This window comes from Puma concolor, chromosome C2, assembly GCF_028749965.1.
Source record: "Puma concolor isolate L17-30 chromosome C2, mPumCon1.1.hap2, whole genome shotgun sequence".
Lineage (NCBI taxonomy): Eukaryota > Metazoa > Chordata > Mammalia > Carnivora > Felidae > Puma > Puma concolor.
In genome coordinates, this window is record NC_141675.1 from 88,950,379 (window position 1) to 88,972,222 (window position 21,844).

At 39.9% G+C, this 21,844-nt stretch overlaps 1 protein-coding gene across 4 annotated transcripts in view; it reads left to right on the forward strand.

The window, feature by feature from the left end:
- Positions 1–262: 262 nt before the first annotated feature.
- ZNF148 (zinc finger protein 148) overlaps positions 263–21,844 on the forward strand; it is a 127,098-nt gene continuing 105,516 nt past the window's right edge. For 2 of the 4 annotated variants that reach the window (XM_025913001.2, XM_086675168.1), the window contains exon 1: positions 267–484. The gene's annotated coding sequence lies outside the window, so the exon portion shown is untranslated. Of the gene's footprint in view, positions 485–14,506; positions 14,645–21,844 lie in introns of those variants that run through there. The other 2 variants (XM_086675170.1, XM_086675169.1) reach the window with 2 other exon arrangements.

Here is a 21,844-nt window from a genome sequence, read left to right on the forward strand (position 1 = left end):
TCAAAGAGATTTCCTCAGTGCCGACATTTCTCGAATTGCTTTCATCCGGGCCCAGCTCGGGAAACCTGAGGATTGGGGCCAGCTTCCCCGGCCACGCTGGGCCAGTGACACGCAGGCGCCGGAATCGGAGCCACGCTGGGTCGTCCCAACCTGGTCCCCAGGCCAGGAAGGGAGGGCGCCGCGGAGCGCTTCCCGTGTGCGGGGCTTCCCACAATCCACCGCGCCGGCAGTGGCGGCGACCGCGGCGGCGCTCTAGCCGCGGCATGTCTGCGTCTCGACTGCTCTGGGAGGAGGAAGAGAAGGAGGAAGAGGAGGAGGAGGAGGGGGAGGAAGAGGAGAAAGGCGCAGGGGTGGGAGCTGTTGCTGAAGCTGCCACAGCAAAAGTTCTCTCCCCTCCCCCCTTCCCCTTCTCTCAAGGCCTCTAGGAGGGTTGGAGCTGCCGCCGCCTGCAGTCGGTGACCGCGCGACTCGGCGCCCGCCCGCGGTAAAGCGCTGGGCCTGGCAGGCCCGGGCCCTTGGGGAGGGTGGGGGAGGGGGAAGCGACGGCGCGCGGGGGTAGCGCGCGGCGGTAACGGCCTGACCCCGGAGGGGGTGGGGGGAGCGAGCCGTGGCGAGGCTGGGGGTGGCCTGGGGAGCGGCCGAGGCCGAGCGAAGCGCAGGAGCTGGCTGGGGGACGGGAGGAAGCAGGGCGCGGATGGTGGGTTGGGGGGTTGAGAAAGGATAATGACGGGGGTGGCGGAGGCGAGAAGGCGGCCTCCGAGGCCTGAGGCGGGTGTCAGAGGTAGGGAAGGAGGTGGGAGGTTTGCAGGGGGAGGCCGGAGGGTGCTGGGTGTGGGTGTGAAAAGGCTAGAGAAACACCAGGTCTCTGTCCGTCGTGCCTGGTGCAGTGCTTTATGCACCGCAGGCCTCAGTCACTGTTGCTGCCGGAGTGTTCTTTGGGAGAAGGGAAGGGAAGGGCAGGGGTTGGAGAAAAGGGAATCCTTGCGGGAAACATAGTGGGAGTGTGTTCAGGGAGAGCGGCCAGAGGGAAAGATGCCGGATAGGTGGAGGAATGCAGAGGGTGCCCGTGGAGGAGTATCCAGGAGTCCGGAGGGTGTTCATTGTGCAGATATATTAGGTATTTCGTTATGGAAAGAACTGAAGCGTTTCTAAGGAAAGGAAAGAACGGATACAAGGAGTTTCCGCGAATAGAAAGGATAGCGTTCGAAGCCAGAGGAAGTGCTAAATACTAGAGACTATGAAGAGAATGCATGATAGAATAGACAGATGTAGTAGAATTAATAAATGTTGGCCCAAGGACTAAAGAGTTATTCCAGATGGGCCGGGATGGCCTAGTTCTGAACCTGTTTGGGCTCTTCTGTAGATGACATCTGGTAAGTGTGGGTCCCGCAGTGGTTGGGGGTCACTGAGAATTAGACCTTAGTCTGTAGTTTGATCTGAGACCTTTTAAACCTGCACCAGTGAATATTAGAATCTCTGAAACAGACGGTAAAAAAAAAAACGCCTGGCCTCCAGGGATTCCCTAGGCCGTGAGTTTAGATTTCAGCAAATTTAAAGTACTGTCATTTACTAGAGTCAGGGTGAACACTAATGCCGGAATGGAAATTACTGGACTTGGCGGTTTTCTTCTTCACTGCCCAGCTTATCTGGTCCAGGAGAACTGATGCCATATTATTCACCCCAGGGTTATAATTAATGGTGGGTGGGGGGAGTCCATGCACAGTGGCCTTTCTTTGGAGATTCCATTTGGAGCTCAAATTAGTCTGACTGGATTGGTTCCATAACTCTGGAGCTGGTGGGAGACTTTTTGCTATTCATGGTTCCTGAATGTATACTCTCACGGAGGCATTGTGGTATTGAAGAAAATGCATCAGTCTGCAAAGTATGGGCCTGCAGAATGGAGGAGCTAGAATATCTGTTTTGGTCTTAGGTTGCAAGGAGGTCAGGACTGGTTGGGTTGAGGTTTAGGGGAACCTGAAGAGACTAGATGATTCTAGAGCCAAATTAGAGGGAATATTAGCATTTTCATATCAGGAAATGAACCAAGGCCTATTGGATTTCTCTAGCTCCCACCAGACTGGATTTCCAAGAGGGAAATCTAGGCTAGAACCATACTTTTAAGATTTGCCTGAAAATTATTCACTTTTTATTGTTAAGAAAGACTGTACACATAACATTGTAATATTAATTCAGCTGAAGAAAGGGTAGTATGAAATATCTTTTTATGGAAGTAGAGGGTGGAGGGATTGATGGGGAAGAAGTTTGGGAGAGGGACGGGAAAATTCAGTCTTTTATTCGTTTAGCAAATATATCTAAGGAGGATGAGAATTAAGCATTAGAGATAAGAGGGGCTTTTATTAAAAAAATTTTTTTAATGGAAATAAGCCAGGATTACTTTTTTTAAATTTGGAAAACTTTTTATGTCAGTATATTTAAATTTACTTTTTTCAAGGGCTTCAGTATATTACATGTAGGATGTACCCATTTTTATTGTCATCACAGAATGAGAGGGTCTGTTTTCTTTCCCCTCACCTGCACTGTATATTATCATTTCTTTTAATTTTTGTAACTTTAATGGACTTAAATATAGTATGTCATCATTATTTTTCCCCCTTTTAAATTGTATGGAATTATACATGTACATAATTAAAAAGTAAAATTGTCCTGAGAGAGCTTATAATGAAAAGCTCACAAGGGTGAGCCCTTGTCTCACCTGTCCATCACAATCCCACTTTCCAGAGGCTACTACTTGTAAGCATTAATTTTTGTAGTTCGTATCATGCTTTTCTTCAGGTCTCCAAGTAATATACATGTACTGTAATTTCTTGATTGATTAAAATGACATTATGAAGGAGTTGAAAGACCTCTGTTAATGAAAAGGATTCGTGTCGTTGATATTATCCCCTTTCTCCTCCTCTCAAACCTTTGATAGTTATTATTTTAGCTTTTTTATTAACTGTATGTCTTTAAATAATATGCTTAAATAGAAAGCATTTAAAATTATACTGGAAATAGACTGGGTGAGAAGGTAAAGGGAAGTTTGATGGATGGATCTGTAAGAAAAACTAGGTTGTAGGAGACATCTTTGCAGCAAAAGGGTTGCTGGTTAGTGATGAGGAAGAGTTGCTTGGCAATGATAGTTATTCATCTTGGAATTAGTTATCAGGTCAACTGTGCAATGTTCTTTGACAGTCTTCTGGAGAGTTTAGAGTGAGGACTCTGGGAATGGATTAAATGACTCCTTATTGTTCTTTCCAGGCTTCTATGGCAATTCTTATAAGAGTTTTTAGGAAGGAGTGAATCGGTGTGGATAATGTGTTTCTTTTTTTGTGGAGGGAGGGAGGGATGGGGAAGTGTGATCGCAGGGGGAAGAGGATGAAGGTCAGGGTATGATGGAGGTGGTGGTAATTTTGTGGGAGGCTGAAGAAAGGGTAAAGAATTCTGAGGACATTTGGATATAGTGGATGTGAAGGGGATTTAAAATTACAGTGGTGAGATAGATTTGTGGCAGTTACAAGGAAATATGCATATTTAAGTCACTAATATGGTGGAAATATGGTGGGAAAAAGTATGCTGCTTATATATTAGGATAGATTAATAAAATATTGGGTTTTTGAAATTTGTATATGGGGCTTAACATCACCAAGTTAGTATGATGGATATGGAAAGAATAGAAAGAACTTGCTCCCCTTTTCGGAAGTCTTGTTTAAGTAACCTTACCTCTTGAGAATCTTCTTTGAGTAAGAAGCATTCACATGTAGATTATATACTGCTAAATCTTGTGTTTGCTTATGGGAATTATTCTCTCTTTGTTTTGCAGAGGGTGGCTAGACTGTACCCTACTCTGGAGCTGAGACTTTCTTAACCTTTGGGGAAACTCAGAACAGTTTAAGTGCTTAGTAAATAACCTGTTGAATGACTGATAGAAAGTAGTTTTCACTGTCGTGATAATAGTGGGACTGTGTGAAATTGCTGAACACCATGGGAGTATTGTAGACTAAATTGTGTGTTTAGAGAGTGAGGGATAAAACGGATATCTGATTGGTGAAGCCTTTAGATTTAAGGGAAGAAGACAGAATGGATTAGAATGTGACTAGAACAATCCTGCAAAAACATTGAAGGGGTGGACCAAAGTTTCTCTTCTAATCTGAGGCTAGTTTAATCTGAATAAATTTTAAATCTGGAGTTGGTGGTTGATTTAATTTCTATTTTCTTACTTCAGATCTAAATGACTAGAGATTTTTTAGCTGTTTTAAGAATCTGATTTAATTCATTTTGGTATGGTAATAAAAAAGTGTTAGGTGCAATTTCTTGCCTCAAGGAATTTATAGTATTTATATTCATTTAGGGGGAGAAGGACAGTTGTGAAGTAATTTAGTAATAGTGTAAGATTTCAGAAAGTTGATTTTTTAAAACAAGTATCAGCAGTATACCTCCAGGGGCGCCTGGGTGGCTCAGTCGTTTGAGCATCCAACTCTTGATTTTCGGTTTAGGTCATGATCCCAGGGTCATGGGATTGAGCCCTGAGCGTGGAGCCTACTTAAGATTCTCTCTTTTTAAAAAAAAAAAAAAAGTATACCTCCAGGTGAGAATTTTTGTATTTTGGTAGTCGTTTTCAGTAGTAGAGTTCAGAACTTTTTTGGATCACCTTTTCTGAATTCCGTTCTGAGCCTCTAGCACATTCTATACAATTTATCTAATTATTAAGTACCTATTGTGTGCTCTGGGGGGATGGAGCTTTTAAAGGTGGGTTAAACATGGTCCCTATCCTCAGAGTTCATAATCCCTTTAGAAGGGCACAGTTACAAACAATATGAGGCATAATGTTATTCTGAATAGCCTTATTGGTGACAAATCTTTTTAGTTTGAAAGATTTGATTTTTAGAAATGCTGAAGATATGTTGATAGCAAAGAGAGTGAATAAAGAATAGTTTTGGTTTAAATTCGGTTAGTCACAGATATAGGAATGATTTTTGTGGTTGACTTATTAACTGAGTTACTTTGGAAAACACTACCAGTGAGGAAGTCAGAAGTACTTTGAAGAGTGGTGATAACTTCACTTGGAGGTAGGTGAACACTAGATGTTAGCTAAGTGCATGAACTGGTTGGATGGATGGAGTGAATAAGTGAGTAAGTGGTAGCCTCCCAAGGTAACTACTTTAAAGAGGACCTCATTGATTTTAATATGTAAATAAATTCTGGCTAAATTTGTTAATAAACATTTTCATTACTGGGAACAAGATGGTTTATGATTAAGCTCCCAAATGAGTTTTATGGATAATGAATGCTGTAGGAGTTCAGGGAATGGAGAAATGAATATTGGCTAAGGTTTGGGGAAAGGATTTAAGTGTACCGTACTTTAGCTAGATATTTGAAAGGATTCCTTAGGGATCTCAGGAGAGGAACTAAATTGCTCCAAATTTCTCTTGCAGCCCTAGAATGAACCTAGAGTCTGGATCTATTTTTGTCTTAATGCTTTCTGCCTATTTCATTTTAGCTACTCCTACTGGTTTGTTCCTTTTCAAATTCTTTGCTGGGTAGATTTTGAGCTCCCTGGAACAACGGGGAGGGGGGAAATCTGTTTCCATCTATGTCTAGTGTAACTTTTAGTTTTTCCTTTTATGAGCCTGTACCCCACAAATTACTTGGTCTCTGTGAGTGAAGAGCATGAGTCAACTTGGCTCTGCTATCCTGGCATTTTCCTGCATGCTTTTCTCAAAGCTGCTTTCTGAATTACAGAATAGAATAGACAGAATTGAGGGCATATGTCTAGTAGACACATGCTTGTTGAATAAATGAATGAGAAAGTAAGTATCAGATAATTTAGAAGATCTAAATGATCTATTTCTGTTTGTTTCAATTCATTACGTGCCTTTTTTCTTTTTCTTTCTTTATTTCTCTCTCACTCTCTCTTTTTTTTTTATGTTTACTTATTTTTGAGAGAGAGTTGGGGACAGAGGATCCAAAGTGGTCTTTCTGCTGATGGCAGTGAGCCCAATGCAGGGTTCAAACTCATGAACCGTAAAATCATGACCTGTGCTGAAGCTGGACGCTTAACAGACTGAGCCACCCAGGCACCCCTACCTGCCCTTTTTCTACAAAGGATTTTATGACAGAAATATGTACACTGTAAATGAATTGAAATAATTGAGGAGGTCTAGTTGAAGAGAAAATGAAAGAATCTGTTTAAAGATCATAAGGTCTATTATTATGAATGCTAGAGAACTAGGAATAGAGTGGAAGACAACCAGATGGAGAAGGAAAGGTTATCCTACAGAAAGTATGATTCTGAAAGAAGGAAAACATAATTGATATATGATAAGGTTGTGTTTAGAGGACAGCAAGAGAAGATTGAAGGTGTAGAGGATTACTCGAAATGGTTATTTTGGGGAGGGAGATTGTAAGACAATTTGAAGGATAAGAGTAAACAAGTTTAGAGTGTAGCAGAAAGTATTTATGATGTGGATTTATAACTGAGGTTTCAGAAAGTGGTGGGGTGCATTCTCTTTAGTCAACAGATAATGAACATTTGTTACATGCAAAAGCATTGTTAGAGGAGTCAGGAATAAATCCTTTGGGATTTATATTCTAGTAGTGGAGCTGAACTTGTGCACAAATAACTACATCATGACCAATGTATCATAAGAAAAACCAAATGTTACTGAAGTTAAAAGGTAGGAAAAAATATTTGGGGGAAAATCTGGGACTACCCTTAATGGCATGCAAGTGGCATTTTAGTTAGTTTTTGAAGGGATGGATAGGATTCTGGCTGATAGAAATGAATGGAAAGAGAGCATTCCAATCTGAGGTATTAGCAAAAGCAAAGACTCGGAGTTGAGAAGCCATGGATATGTGGGAAATAGTGAGTTTTTAATTTTTTTTTTTTTAACTGATCCACAGTAAGAAATACATGTCACATCCTCACCTGATATATGCATGTGTGAATGTTTGTGTGTATGTATAAAACAAAAAGCTTCAATAACCATAACCTTTACATGTTGGATGCACTCGTGTGTTTTCCATTCTATTCTGTTTGGCTAAGAAAAAAAGATGTCTGTCACTCATAAACTAATTTTGTGACTAAATAGTTGATCACAGCTTCTAGTTTGGAACACGGAGTTCATGAATGGGGCATAATATGATAAAAGGTAGGAAGAGTCAGTGGGGTTGAGTAGAAAATGAATGGCCTTGAAAGCTAAGCTAAATAGTTTGTATTTGACATGATGTAGTGTTGTGCTGAGGAAGCAAAACAGAAGCTAGGTTTTAGTCTTGGCCCTTCTGTTTACCTGTGCTATGATTATGGAGAGAATTACTTCCTTTCTGAGACTCCGTTTTCCCATCAAGAAATTTTTAATTCTTACACCTTTTGGCAAGGGTTGTGGTGAAGATTTGAGGATGGAGATATATTAGCATAGGATTAAAGTATGTTAATGTATCATTAATGTATAGCTTCTGAACTTTTCTGAGTAGAGAATGGAAGCAAAGACTGTATATTAAATACCTTAACCTGCTGATAGCTATACTTGGCAGGATAGATTGGTGGCAGTGTGATGGTAGAGTAAGATTGGGGGAGAGAAACTCAGTTATGAGGCTACTGGAGAAACTTAAGAAGGGCTTGAATTAGTTTGATAGCAGGATTAGAAATGAGGGGGTAGGATGTGATTGGATGGTGAGAGGAGGGGAGGATGACTGGGAATTTAGAGCTGTGGTAAGATTCAAAAGGCAACAGCTGAAACGAATACATGTTGGGGTAGTTCAGTGGGGGTACATTAGAATAGGTAGTTACAGTTTCTTGCATATAGTGGGTCCTCAATTATTTGTTTAATGATTAAATATGTAAATTGGGGAATTTGAATTCCAAGTAGAGACAGTCATGGTGGATAGGTTTGAGAAAGAGGGGTGAGATTGAAGGGTGCTTTTGAAGGACTGCCAGAATTTCTTCAGGGAATATTTTTGTATACTTACTGTGTTCAAGATTCCGTGGTAGGCAATGTGAAGGACCCATGTTTATATATGATGGAGTTCATTTTCTTCAGGAGTTTGACCAGGGACAGAAATGTCCCTGTCTGTTTATGACTGTCTATGACAGAAGTACTGTGGCTGATTTGACTTTGTGGAGGAGTTGGTGTGCAAATTAGGCCTTGAACCATATATAAATATGGTTATAGTAGGCAAGATGGTGAGGATTGGTATTCCAAGAAGAGAGAGTGTGATACAAGTAACAGAAAAGTTCTGGATGTGTTTAGGGGTTCATGGTCTAGATTAGCTAGGGTTCATCTTATGAATGGAGGGAAATAAGGCTGTAAAGTAGAAGAAACATCTAAAAATCTAGACTAAACAGGTTTTTTAAAAAGATAAAGTGCTCAAATCTTAAGGTTACAGGTCAATGAATTTTTGTAGGTAGACATTTCCAACACTCTAGAAGACTCCTTCATTTGTCACTCCAAGTTGATGTCTCCTTCAACCAAAAGTAACTACAGTGACCCTTGAACAACATGGGTTTGAACTGTGCAGATCCGCTTATAAGTGGAATTTTTTTTGATAATTATGGTACAGTACTGTGTTTTTATGATTTTCTTAATAACCTTTTCTTTAGCTTACTTTATTATAAGAATGCAGTATATATTACATATAATCTACAAAATATGTGTTAATCTACAGTGTGCTATTAGTAAGGCTTCTGGTCAACAGTAGGCTACTGGTAGTTAAGTTTTTGGGAGTCAAAAGTTATACCCAGATTTTCGACCATGGGGTGAGAGGGAGGTTGGATTCCCCAGCCTCTGTGTTGTTCAGGGGTCAGCTGTACTATTCTGATCTTTACTGTAACGGAGTAGTTTTATGTTTTGGAATTTCTTATTAGTGGAATCATACATCCGTGTGTGGTTTCTCATGCTTAACATATGTTTGTGAGATTCATCCATGATGCGTATAGCAGTAGTTTATTCTTTTTCATTGCTCTGTGGGATTCCATTATGAACATACCACAGTGTATTTATTCATTTCATGATTGTTGGACTGTTGGCTAGTTTCTATTTTTTGGAAATCTAAGGACTTTTTTTTTTTTAAAGTTTATTTATATATTTTGAGAAGAGTGAGCACAAGCAGGGGAGGGGCAGAGAGAGGGAGAGAGAATTCCAATCAGGCTCCACACTGTCAGCGCAAAGTCCTACATAGGGCTTGATCCCACGACCCTGGGATCATGACCTGAGCCGAAATCAAGAGCTGGATGCCCAAATGACTGAGCCACCCAGTCACCCCTGGAAGTCTAAGGACTTTTAATTTGACTCAGTGTGCAGTGGGGGAACCCATTGATGATTTTTGACTGGGGAAATGAGGTGATTTAAGAATAAAAATATGGTGACCTGTTTTTGTTTTGTTTTTGCAATGAAGAGAGAACCTAGTGATTAGGAGACAAAGTCAGAAGGCTCTGACAAAAGTGTGAAGTGTTGAGAGTCTAAGTTGTGATGGTGTTAGTGGTAATCAAAGAAAAGAGATACACAGAAGAAATACTTTAAAGAAAGAATTGAAGGGTTTGACGGCAAATGGGCTTTTGGGAAACTGGAGGAAAAGAAAAAGAAAAGGGAAACCTTGGGGCTTTTCTTGGGTAACTGAGAATGGTAGTGCCATTAACAAAAATTATTGGATCAGTGAACAGAACTGTTTTGGTGGGGAAGAATAATTACTTTCATTTTAAGATACATGGCCAGTGTGTGAAACACCAAATGGAATTATGCAAGGGGAATTATTTAGCTAGAGTTAGAAATACTGGATTCAGCTGAGGAAGGAGGTCCAATAGAGATTTGGGAATATGTACCTAGAGTTGATAATTGAAGCTGCTAATTCTGGATTTGGTAGGGTGCTAATGGCATGAAATTTTTGTACTGATAATTGAGGTGTTAATTGAAGCAGTAATTGAAGAATCTAGTTAAAAAAATCATTATATATTCCAGTTCCTAAGGAATAAATTAGATTGTAGCAGAGGGTGATGGTTTAAAGATTATTTTTGGGAGCTGGGGGAAGATATCCATATGAGGAATGAAAATGTAGAAGCAGTATTAAGGGATGAGATCCTGAAGGGAGTGGAGAGAGAATGGTAGAAAGCTCCAGGATAGAACTGGAGAAAATACCCACTATTTGGGCTGAGAAGAGGACCAGTGGTCATTGGAGATAGAAGCAGCAACTGGAGAGACCACAGTAGAATCCTGCAGTACAGTGACATAACCCAGAGGAGGTAGTTCAAGTGTCATTGCCAAAGAGAGGATAAGGACTTGGGTGGTGGGTCATATGATTTGGTACATGGAATTGTTTTTATTTTGGTCTTCAGGAGAGCAGTTCAGAGACCAGAGTGCATGAGGGTAAAGGACTGAGTAGGTTGGGAGAATATGGAAACATTGAATGTAGGAATTGTATTAAGAAGTTTATTTTAAGAAGGAGGAACAGCTCTTTTTCCAAAACTGGAGGCAAGAAGTAGCAGATGGATGAAGATACAGCATTTTAGAAGCTGTAAAGAGGATTTCATTACAGGTGGAGAAGGTGTGATTTGAGGGAATTTTATGGAAGTTATTGAGTATTTGATGGGATTATAGACTTAAATATGAAAATGACTTGGAATTAGTCAATGACATAGAGAGTTGTATTTAGAATAAATCAGTTGTGGAAGATTTCATAGCTTTCTGGTGGTACTTAACACCCAGTGTGTGGGTGTGAAGAAAACAGATGGTGAAGATTGTCTGTCATTAGTGAGGTGCATGGTGAATATAATAGAAGGTCATGATGTTCTAGAGAGGGCAGTATTAAATGGCTGATGGACAGATTTCAATTGTGTGGGGAGACAAGTGAAGCCAAAGGGACGTAAAGAGCAGGTGTAGAAGTATAAAATAAAGTCGTGGTTTAAAAAAAAAAAAAGGGAGGTCTCTGAAGTTACAATCCTTGTGGTACAGCACTTCCAGTTGATGACCTATTTTCATTATATATGTGTGAGTGGCTGAAGTGCAGCTGAAGGTTTTAGGAGTTGAGGAAGGTCAGGGTGTAGAAAGTACTTCAGCATCATTGAAGTTACTGAGAATAATTGCTGAATGTGGGACAAAGTAGAATTGGTCTTTGGGGAAGGAAGATGGGAGTGTATTCCGGAGCTTGGTAGATGTTGCAAGTGGAATGGTTTAAGTAAGTAGTGTAAACTGCAAAGAGATATTTTAGTGACAGGAGTGGCCCTTGGGAGCAAGAAGCAGTTGGTCTTTTAGCAAGCTGAAGGAGTAGAAGAGTGGATAGTTAAGTCAGGAGAGAAGCAGGTTGTTCAGAAAAAGCCAAGCTTGAGATAAGATGCAGGGGTGGTCACAACAATCCAGGCAAGAGATGATAATATCTGACTTGTGGTGTGGGGATGGAGATAAATAGATTTGTTACATTCACCAGTTCTTTAAATTTCTTTAGAAATAAATTATACTTGCAAAATCGTAGCCATTCGTGTGCAAGGGAAAAAAAGGTAAGGTGGAGGTATACTAATATGAAAGGCAAAAGACACAGGGTAGTTTGTTGACAGTAGAACATGGATAAACTGATAGAAGCTAGTAAATGGGTAGAACAGAAATGAATGAGGAGATTGGGCTTGGCCTGAATCTGAATAAGATGAAAAGGAGAGTAAGTCTGTTGCAGCAGAGAAAATAGGGGGAAAACATAACGCTATCTAGGAAATAATGCCAGGAGCCTGTTCTTTCTTTGTGCATATAAGGACAGTCCTTGCCACCCATGATCTTATAAAGATAATAGTGCATATGCGTAAGTATTTTAAAAAATAGCATAATAATAGAGGTATTGAGATCTTTTGAACTCTACTTGAGTTCCTCAAAACCTATCAGTCTTTGTTTGCAGAAACTGTGTGGTGATAATTTGTATAGATAGAGAGGTTCAGGTGAAAAGTAGAAAGAATGGGTGGATATTAGGAAGGAGACATCCTAAGCTGTCTAAAATGGCCTCTGTAGTGTTGTTGTTGTTGTTGTTGTTGCTGTTGTTGTTTTGTCTATAGTGACTTTTATCTCCAAATTTCTTATTGTTCTTAGGGTGGCTGCTTTGTTTTCTATATAGGTGAGAAAATATCTATATAGAGATGAGCCCCAGAAATATAGTTCTAAATACACTGTCTTGTTTGTAGTTATTTGTCATTTATTGAACATGTCTAAAGGAGCTATATTGCCAACTCCAAAACCAAAATATAGTTTAACATTACTACTTATTTATTTATTATTTATTTTAAGATTTATTTATTTATTTTTGAGAGAGTGAGTGTGCCAACAGGTGGGGGGCATAGAGAGGGAAAGAGAGAGAGAATCCCAAGCAGGCTTCGGGCTGTCCGAGCAGAGCCCGACACAGGGTTCAGTCCCACAAATCATGACCTGAGCTGAGAAATCAGGAGTTGGATGCTTAACTGAATGAACCACCAGGTTCCCCTTTTGATTTTTTTTTTCTTTTTTTTTTTTAATCTCAGTGCTTGAAACCTTCATCATCTTCCATTGGTGATACTTAAGACCTAGACCAGGCCTCTAATGCTTTGGCTTTGCTCTTAAACTTTTGCTTGTCCAGTTCTGCAGTTGTATTCATTTTCGTCAGTCTTTGTTGTCTGTCAATTTTTCCTTTGTATTATCAAAGGCTTGACTCTCAGGTGCTTACCTGACTGTGGTTTTTGAGATTCTCTCTCAGTGTCTTGCTGTGGTCGCGGAAGCTGACATTTTAAACTATTACCAGTCCAGTGCTGGTATCCTTCAGACCCTTTGTATTTGCATTACATTCCTTACATGATTAATTCACATGGTCATCCTCTGAACAAAGAATACTTTCTGATCTTCCCTGTTTAGAGCAGGGTTTTTGATGTTACTCCATGTTTCAGAGAGAGCATATTTAGTGGCAGTGAGAAGAATATGACAAGACATAAAATAGGTATTATTGGTGTTTGACCCAGGTGCAGCTTTGCTTCAGGATTACTTCCAGAATGCAGCCCCAGGTCATTCATTACGTTTCCCACCCTCCCTTCTACATTTAGTCAGTCACCAAACTTAATAATGAAGGACCTGTGGAGACCCAGAGCTTTGAAAAGGCCTAACAGGGTTCAGGGAGGTCATTTTGCCCATCTCACTTTTCTGCTGTAAGCTGCCTGATTTGGTCTAGAGTTGTTTCCAGGACATACCTCAGACATAGCTAGGCCTTGGCAAGTGGGTGGTGTGGGTTAGACTGATTGATGGTGGACATCTTAAGGAAGGTGTTGGGCATTACTGTAGTGGAAACAGAGAATGTTTAATGGTAATTATATTAATTTAACAGATAAGTGACTTCACAAGATAGGGGTTGGATACCTGAAAATCTTGGTTGGCTTAAGGAGTTTTCCTTGTAAATTTGAGAAAAGCCCTTTTATAATGGCTAGAATGAAATACATACTTGATGTTTTGCAGGGTCCCATATATGTGTGTTTGTCAACATGTACACATTTAATGACACATACTGTGTTAATTTGAATAGGCTCTATAATTAGAGTCTTTAGGGAAATGGGCATGGTAGTCTTGAGTTATGGGTGATTCTAGTGAATCAGTAGAGAATATTTGGAAAGATCATTGTCAAATTATTGGGAGTGTGCTTGGGAAATGAATTTTTTAGTGACTGTGGTGGCCATTCTGGAATAGGTTCACAAAATTTGAGGGCAATTTGGGGCAAATTTGTGTGTTAAGTTGGAGAGTGTTAGTTTGGAGGAAATGAGGGAACACAAAATGCAGTTTTGAGAAAGGTGAGTTGATTTGGTGGGAGCTGATCAAAATTGTAAGTTAGCTGTGGAGAGGTTTTGAATAGGTAAGTGGGAGATGTAATTTATGAGGAAGCTTGATATTAGAAAAGTAAAATTCAAGAGTAAAATTGGAGAGATGGTTTAGGGGAGGTGATTTTTTGAGGGGAATACAGCTCTTAGGTTAAAAACAGGAAGGCAAGGGACAACTGCATCGAGTAAAGGTGTGGAGAAACAGAGTACGTGGAGGGGTTAAGGAAGAGGTTACTGAAAGATTTCTCATCGTGAGGAGTGCTTTGTTGGATACTACTTTTGAATAGTGGTTCGGTAACGTAGGGGGCTTAAACGTCCCTCGGTCTGTAGGGGTGGGGACAGTTAGGCGGAAGAGTTACCTTTCTTGAGAAGCCGGGGCAGTCGGGAACCCGGGCCCGGATCCGACCCCCGCACTGGCGGGGTTTTGTCTGCGCTCGGCCGGGGGGCGGACGCAGCGGAGGCGAGGGGCTGCGCCGTGCTGGGCCCAAGAGCCGCCACGGCAGAGCACAGCCGGGAGGGCCACCGGCGCGGCGCTCCGCACAACCGGGCCTCTCCCAGGGCGCTTCAGTAAGTGAGCAGGCCGCGCGGGCTGTGCGGTGGGGGCCGGGAGGAGGAGCTTTCTGGAGCGCCCCAAGCGGACCTCCGCACGCGGCTCGCAAGGCTTCCTTTTGTTGTGTGTGTACGTGTGAGTGTGCGCGCGCGTGCGTGAGTGCGCCCGTGTGCAGGGAGGCGGCGGAGGAGCGCCGAGAAGCCGGGGCTTTGCCTGCCGGGGTGCCTCGGCGGGCGGCGGGGCCTCCCAGACGCCCGTCTTCCGGGTCGGGCCCGCGGTGCAGCGAGATGGCGAACTTTGTGAGTGGCTTCTTGGCGGCCAACAAGTGTCTGCCTGTCAGCGGGGACCGCCGAATGCTAATTGACAGCCCCCCCCCCCCCCGTTTCTCTCCTGCTTTCTTCAAATTTTCTGTTGGACTGGGTTGTGTTCACCGTCTTACTGTGTGCCGTAAGGTCAGATGGGTAATTTGGTCTGCTAGACGAATAGTTTTTTACTCGATATCAAGAACAGAAATGTACGCCGGGATACGTATATTGGTTGCGCTAGTAAAACCTGCATGTTTAGTGGTAAGAACCGTGCTAAGGCCTCTCCGTAATGAGGCTATGGGGTAAACTTTTGCTCTCCAGACTTTGTGAAGCACTTTTTACAGTGCCAGGAAAGAACTCTGCGTACAAGACTAAAAGCTAGATAAAGTTAGGAAATGGAAAAGTTAAAGCCCTTCCCAAGAGCTTGAATTAAAAACAGCTTTTTGTTTTGTTTTACATAATTATGATCGTGTAGTTCGTAGAGTTTTGCAAAATTGGGCATGGTGTGATCTAAAAAAAAGAGCATTTCTTATTTTTATAGGGGGCAATGGTAAAGGCACCACACAGTTTTGAAATTTCAACTATGTTAAATGTTGCTATAAATAAAATCCTATTCAGATTTTTAGATTTAATATATCTAAAAATACGTTTGCAGTTGTCCTTTGGGTGCAGGAGGAAGTCCTGGGTTTCACGGTGCTTGTTTCTGGGCAGATTTTCAGTATTGTCAGCATGATACGGACGTAGAACCTTAACCTGAGTGAATAATTTGCTTGAGATTACCAGTCTGTTTTGCAACTGGGAATAGACTCTGGGTCTCTTATTCCCAGTCTGGTGACCTATCCAAGAATAGACTAAGGAAACTGGGTATTTTTCTGTTTGGTGGAAAATATGGCTGAGTTGATTTTGTAGTGAGTTTTAAAGGGCCAAAAAGTGAATGGGTGAACATTTATATTTTCTGTTGTAACATTTAAACGAAGTTTCTCCACATGCCTTTGGTCTTTCTTTGAATATATAAGGAACTTTAGGATATTCTTCAGTGTTACTTTTCATGGCATTTGTAGCACACTTAACACTTGATTAAAATAGATCGATGCTTATTGTAATTAACTGTGGGTAGTTGTGTTTTTCATGCGGATATTCTCCCTGGTTAGAGAATAGCAGGTAACTTGAGAATGTTTAGCCTTCTCACAAATGCTGGGGAGAATAGGCATTATGTTAACTTCATTAATCTCTGACTTAAAAACTTGGCTCTTATTATTGAAGATACTTGAAAAGGTACAGATGGGGATACTTGTGGATTTTCTCCTCCTCAGCTTTATATACTCTTATTCTCACTACTATTATTACATTAGCTATACATAACAATATTTGGTTATTAACGTGTGTTTTGGTAGGCCTCACAGAAAAGAGTACCTTTTCTGTTTCTTTTCCTTTTTTTTTTTTTTTTTGAAAGAGTGCTATTTCTTTTCATAGTATATGAGTTGCAATTGAACTTTTTTATTTTGTTCATTCCTAACCTGTCTTAGGCCTTTTTTTTAATAAAAAAAAAAATTTTTTTTTCAACGTTTATTTATTTTTGGGACAGAGAGAGACAGAGCATGAACGGGGGAGGGGCAGAGAGAGAGGGAGACACAGAATCGGAAACAGGCTCCAGGCTCTGAGCCATCAGCCCAGAGCCTGACGCGGGGCTCGAACTCCCGGACCGCGAGATCGTGACCTGGCTGAAGTCGGACGCTTAACCGACTGCGCCACCCAGGCGCCCCTGTCTTAGGCCTTTAAATCACAAAAACATTCTTTCTTCCTCCCATCTCCAAAAAACCCTGGACATTTATTAATGTAATGCAATAATTCTCCACCAGAAGTGATTTTGGCAATGTCTGGAGACATTTTTGGTTGCCAAGCTGGGGGATTCTGTTGGTATCTAGTGGGTAGATGCTAAACATCCTACAGTGCACATGATAGCCCTACAACAAAGAATTATCCAGTGCAAAATGTCAGTGGTGTTGATGTTGAGAACCCTTGACCTCATATATTGAAAATAACATTCTCCCAAATTAAATATTACAAAAGTTATTTATAATGTAATTAACATGTCTGTACCATATTGTTAGGAATCTTTTTCCAGAGTTGTCATTAGAATGATCATGGGTCAAAGGTTATGAAGTATACTTTAGGTCATCAATACATGTGATTTTAGAGCTGCAAAATTAACAAGTTTATTAAGGCTTTTTGTATGTAGATAATGGAGTTTCCGAGGGATTGTGACTTCCAAGTTCTCACAGAGAACAGAGTTCAGGTCTCTTCTTTTTATTATAATTTAATTTACTTAATTAAAATTAATTTTGATTATTACTGAGGGAAACAGTATTGATAATTTTTGCTTGATATACAAATACATTTAAATAATTGAATTAAATAATTGCATTGTGAGAATCTCAGTATTTAGTGAATCATTGATAACTTTTTCAGATTCACATGTGTTTGTTGAATTCATCAGCATGGTTTGTAATGGTTGTAAACTTTTCAGCATGTGCTTTTTAAAAAAGTGTTTGAAAAATTGAAAAAGACCACATATACTTTTAAAACAAAAACATATTTAAAGTTAATTATGATACTTTAGGCAACATTGCAAATGCAAACCCAATTGGAGCTGTTCAGACATCTGTGGGTGTCTTGAACTTAGACATCTGTTTTGCAGAATTGTGTGAAGATCACCATAATGGTGAATTACTGTGCTAGCTGTAAATCGATTCTAGCAAGATCCTTTTGGTTTAATTTTAGAAAAAGATATTGGAACTTTCAGGTGAACTGTAATTGGGTGAAATATAAATTGAGTATTTAGATGAAAAAAAATTTTTTTTTGAGAGAGGGCACAAGTGAGTGAGGGGCACAGAGGTGGGGGCACAGAGAGAGAGAAGTGGGGCTCACTCAATGCGGGGCACGAGCTCACCCAGGCGCCTAAGATGAAGTATTTTCAAATTAAGCAGCGTATTATTGTCAGAGGAAGAAGTATCAATGGGGTTCTTTTTATGTTTAAATTTTTTTTTTCAGTAGAGGGGTGCCTGGGTGGCTCAGTCGGTTAAGTGTCTGACTGCCCTCAGGTCATGATCTCATGGTTTGTGATTTCAAGCCCTGCGTGGGGCTCTGCACTGACAGGGGAGTCTGCCTGGGATTCACTTTCTCTCTCCCTCTCTCTCTGCCCCCTCTCCCCCCACTCTCTAAAGTAAATAAATAAATAAACTTAAAATTTTTTTTCTATAGTGTACTTTTTTGTAAATGAGTAAAACAAATGAAGACAAAGGATCGTATGAGCAAAGATTTCTTTAAATGGTTTAAGTAAAAAATTTATAGAAGAAATTTACAGTGCATATTAGCAAAAAACTCAACTGGAAAAGCTGCTGTTAATATTTTGATATATGGTCTTCTTATAATTTCATTAACTTTTTATTTTGGAAAAATTTTAATGGGTAAAAAATTGAATTGTACAATGAACCTCCATATACCTATGACCTAGCGTCAATAGTTAGCAATTAATGGCCATTCTTGTTTCATCTATACCTCTACCTCATTTCTCCCCTTTCATATTCTTAAAGAAACTTTATTTTGAAATAATTATAGACTCACAGGAAGTTGCAAAATTAGTACAGAGTCCTGTATATCCTTTGCCCAGCTTTTCCCTGTGGTGACAAATCGTATAAAGCTCTAGTAACATCAAAACCAGGAAATTGACATTGGTTCATTATTCTTAACTGAACTGCCGGAAATACTTACTTTGCACCATTAAAAAAAAATTTAATGTTTATTTATTTTTGACAGAGCATGAGTGGGGGAGGGGCAGAGAGAGAGGGAGACATAGCATCTGAAGCAGGCTCCAGGCTCTGAGCCGTCAGCACAGAGCCCGACTTGGGGCTCGGACTCACGAACAGTGAGATCATGACGTGAGCCGAAGTCGGACGCTCAACCGACTGAGCCACTCATGCTGCGCCCCTGCACCATTTTTTTTTAAATCTGAATTCATTTGTGTGTGTGTGTGTGTGTGTGGTTCTTTGCAATTTTCTCCCATACATAGTAAGTTCGTATAACTACTACCACAGTGAAGATACAGAGCTGTTCCATCATGACAAAGAAAACCCCTCTTGCTAGGCCTTTGTATTTGCATTCCACCTCAAAACCCCTCCCTGTCTCTTGGCAATCTTATTTTCCATCCCTGTAGTTTTGTCATTTTAAGAATAATGTATTAATAACATACTTTTTGGAATCAAAATTCATGTGTTGAACTTTGGGTATATTCAGTATTTTGCTATTGAGAAATAAAGTGGTTATGAGGGGCGCCTGGGTGGCTCAGTTGGTTAAATGTCTGAATTCAGCTCAGGTCATGATCTCACAGTCTGAATTTGAGCCCCATGTTGGGCTCTGTGCTGACAGCTCAGAGCCTGGAGCCTTCTTCGGATTCTGCGTCTCCCTCTCTCTCTGCCTCTCCCCTGCTCATGTTCTGTCTCTCTCTCTGTCAAAAATAAGTAAACATTAAAAAAAAAAAAAAGTGGTTATGAAAATTCATGTATAGCAATTTGTGTACAGTTGTCTGAGATAAATGCCCAAGAGTGAGCTTTTTAGGTTGTATGGCAAGGGCAAGTTTAGTTGTTGTTGTTGTTGTTGTTTTTTTTTAATGTTTACTTCTGAAAGAGAGAGAGAGAGAGAGACAGAGTGTGAGCAGGAGAGAGGAAGACACAGAATCCGGAGCAGGCTCCAGGCTCTGAGCTGTCAGCACAGAGCCCAACGAGGGGCTGGAACTCACGGACTGCGAGATGATGACCTGAGTCCAATTCGGATGCTTAACTGATTGAGCCACCCAGGCTCCCTGGGCAAGTTTAGTTTTATAAGAAAATTCCAAACTGTTTTTCCAGAGTGACTGTACCATTTTATGAGAGATCTACTTGTTCTAAATGCTTGGCAACATTTGTTACTATTTTTTATTTTAACTGTTGTAATAGGTATATAGTGATATTTTATTGTAGTTTTAATTTGCATTTCCTTATTGACTCATGATATTGAACATCTTTATATGTATTGGCTGTTTATGCCTTTTGCTTATTTTCTAATCTGAATATATGTATATTTTTACTGTTAAGTTTTGAGAGTTCTTTATATAGTCCAGATAAGAATTCATCAGAAACATTGTTTGCAAACATTTTCTCACTCCATGGCTTATCTTTTCATTTTCTTCACAAGTTCTTTCACAGGGGAGATGTTTTCAGTTTTAATGAAGTCTGTTTCTTTTACGAATCATGCTTTGGTGCCAAATCCAGGAACCTTTTTCTTTAGTCCTGAAGGATGTCTCTGATAGTTCTGTAGTTTTATGTTTACGTTAAACTCATGATCCATTTAGTTTTTATATAAAGTTGTGAGGTTTAGGTCAACACTTTTTTTTTTTATTTTTTTAATGTTTATTTATTTTGGGGAGACAGCACAAGCGGGGGAGGGGCAGAATGAGAGGGAGACACAGAATCTGAAGCAGGCTGCAGGCTCTGAGCTGTCAGCACAGAGCTGAATGCGGGGCTCGAACCCATGAAGCGCAGGATCATGACCTGGGCTGAAGTCGGATGCTTAACCGGCTGAGCTACCCAGGCACCCCTAGGACAAGACTTTTTTTTTTGCGGATGGATGGATGTCCAGTTGTTCCAGTACTATTTGTTGGAAAGACTATCTTTCCTCCATTGAATTGTATTATCTGTTGGGCATATTTGTGTTAGTCTAGTTAATTTTGGGTTCTTTGTTGCATTGATATAGGTGTCTATCCCTTTTGTCAGTCCACACTGTCTTGATTAATGTAACTGTATAATAGTATTAAGATCAAGTAGATGATTCCTTCCACTTTCTCAAGATTGTTTTAGCTTTTGTAGTCTCTTTGCCTTTTCGTATATGTTTTAGAAGAATCTTGTTGATGTATACCAAAAAGTATTGCTGGGATTTTGATAGGAATTGAATAAATTTGTAATTAAATTTGGGAGAATTCCTTTATTATACAGAGATTTTCAATCCATGACTACAAATGTCTCATCATTAATTTAGATCTTCCATATTTTTTGAAGCAAATTCTAGGCATATAGTTTTCCTTAAACAGCTTTATTGAGATACAACTTTATGTACCATATAATTTATTCATTGAAAGTATATATAATTCAGTTGTTTTTAGCGTATTCAAACAGTTGTGCAGCCATTACCATAATCAATTTTAGAACATTTCCATCGCCCTAAAAAGAAACTCTGTCCATTAACAAACAGTCGTCTTTCCCCCTTTGTCCTAGCCCCTGGCAACAACGAATTTATTTTCTGTCTATGGATTTATCTATTCTGAACATTTTAAATTAATGGAATCATACAATAGGTGATCTTTTATGTTTTGCTTGTTTCATGTAGCATAATGTTACACGACGTAGCATGTGTCAGGAGTTCATTCTGTTTATTGCTGAATAGTATTCTGTTGTATAGATATACCACATTTTTTAAATCCATCAGTTGACTGACATTTGGGTTGCTTCTACTTTTTAGCTATTATGAATAATAGCTAATAATTGCTATGAACATTCATGTGCAAGTTTTTATGTGAATATTTGTTTTCACTTCTCTTGGGTATATACCTAGGAGTGGACTTGCTGAGTCATATTCAAGAAATCATTGCCAGGACTAGTGTTATGAACTCTTCCCCCTTGTATTTTCTTTTAGGAGTTTTATAGTTTTAGACCCCATGCTCAAGTCTTTAATCCATTTTGAATTGATTTTTTGTGTATAGTATAAGGGTCCAATTTCATTCCTTTTGCATGTGGATATCCAGTTTTCCCAAAACCATTTGTTGAACAGGCTATCCTTTCCCCATTGTGTATTCTTGGTACCCTTGTTGAAGATCATTCATCTGTAAACATGTGGGTTTATTTCAGGGCTCTGTTTTCTTATGTTGGTCTGTATGTCTGTCTTTATGCTAATACTATTACTTTTTAGTTATTGTAGCTTTGTATTACGTTTTGAAATTAGGAAATGTGAGGCCTCCAGCTTTGTTCTTTAAGATGTTTTGTCTATTTGGGGTTCTTTGTGTTTCCATATGAATTTTAGGATTTTTCTCCCCTACTTCTGTAAAATTGCTATTGGGAATTTGGTAGGGATTGCACTGTATCTGTAGATGTAGATCACTTTGGTTAG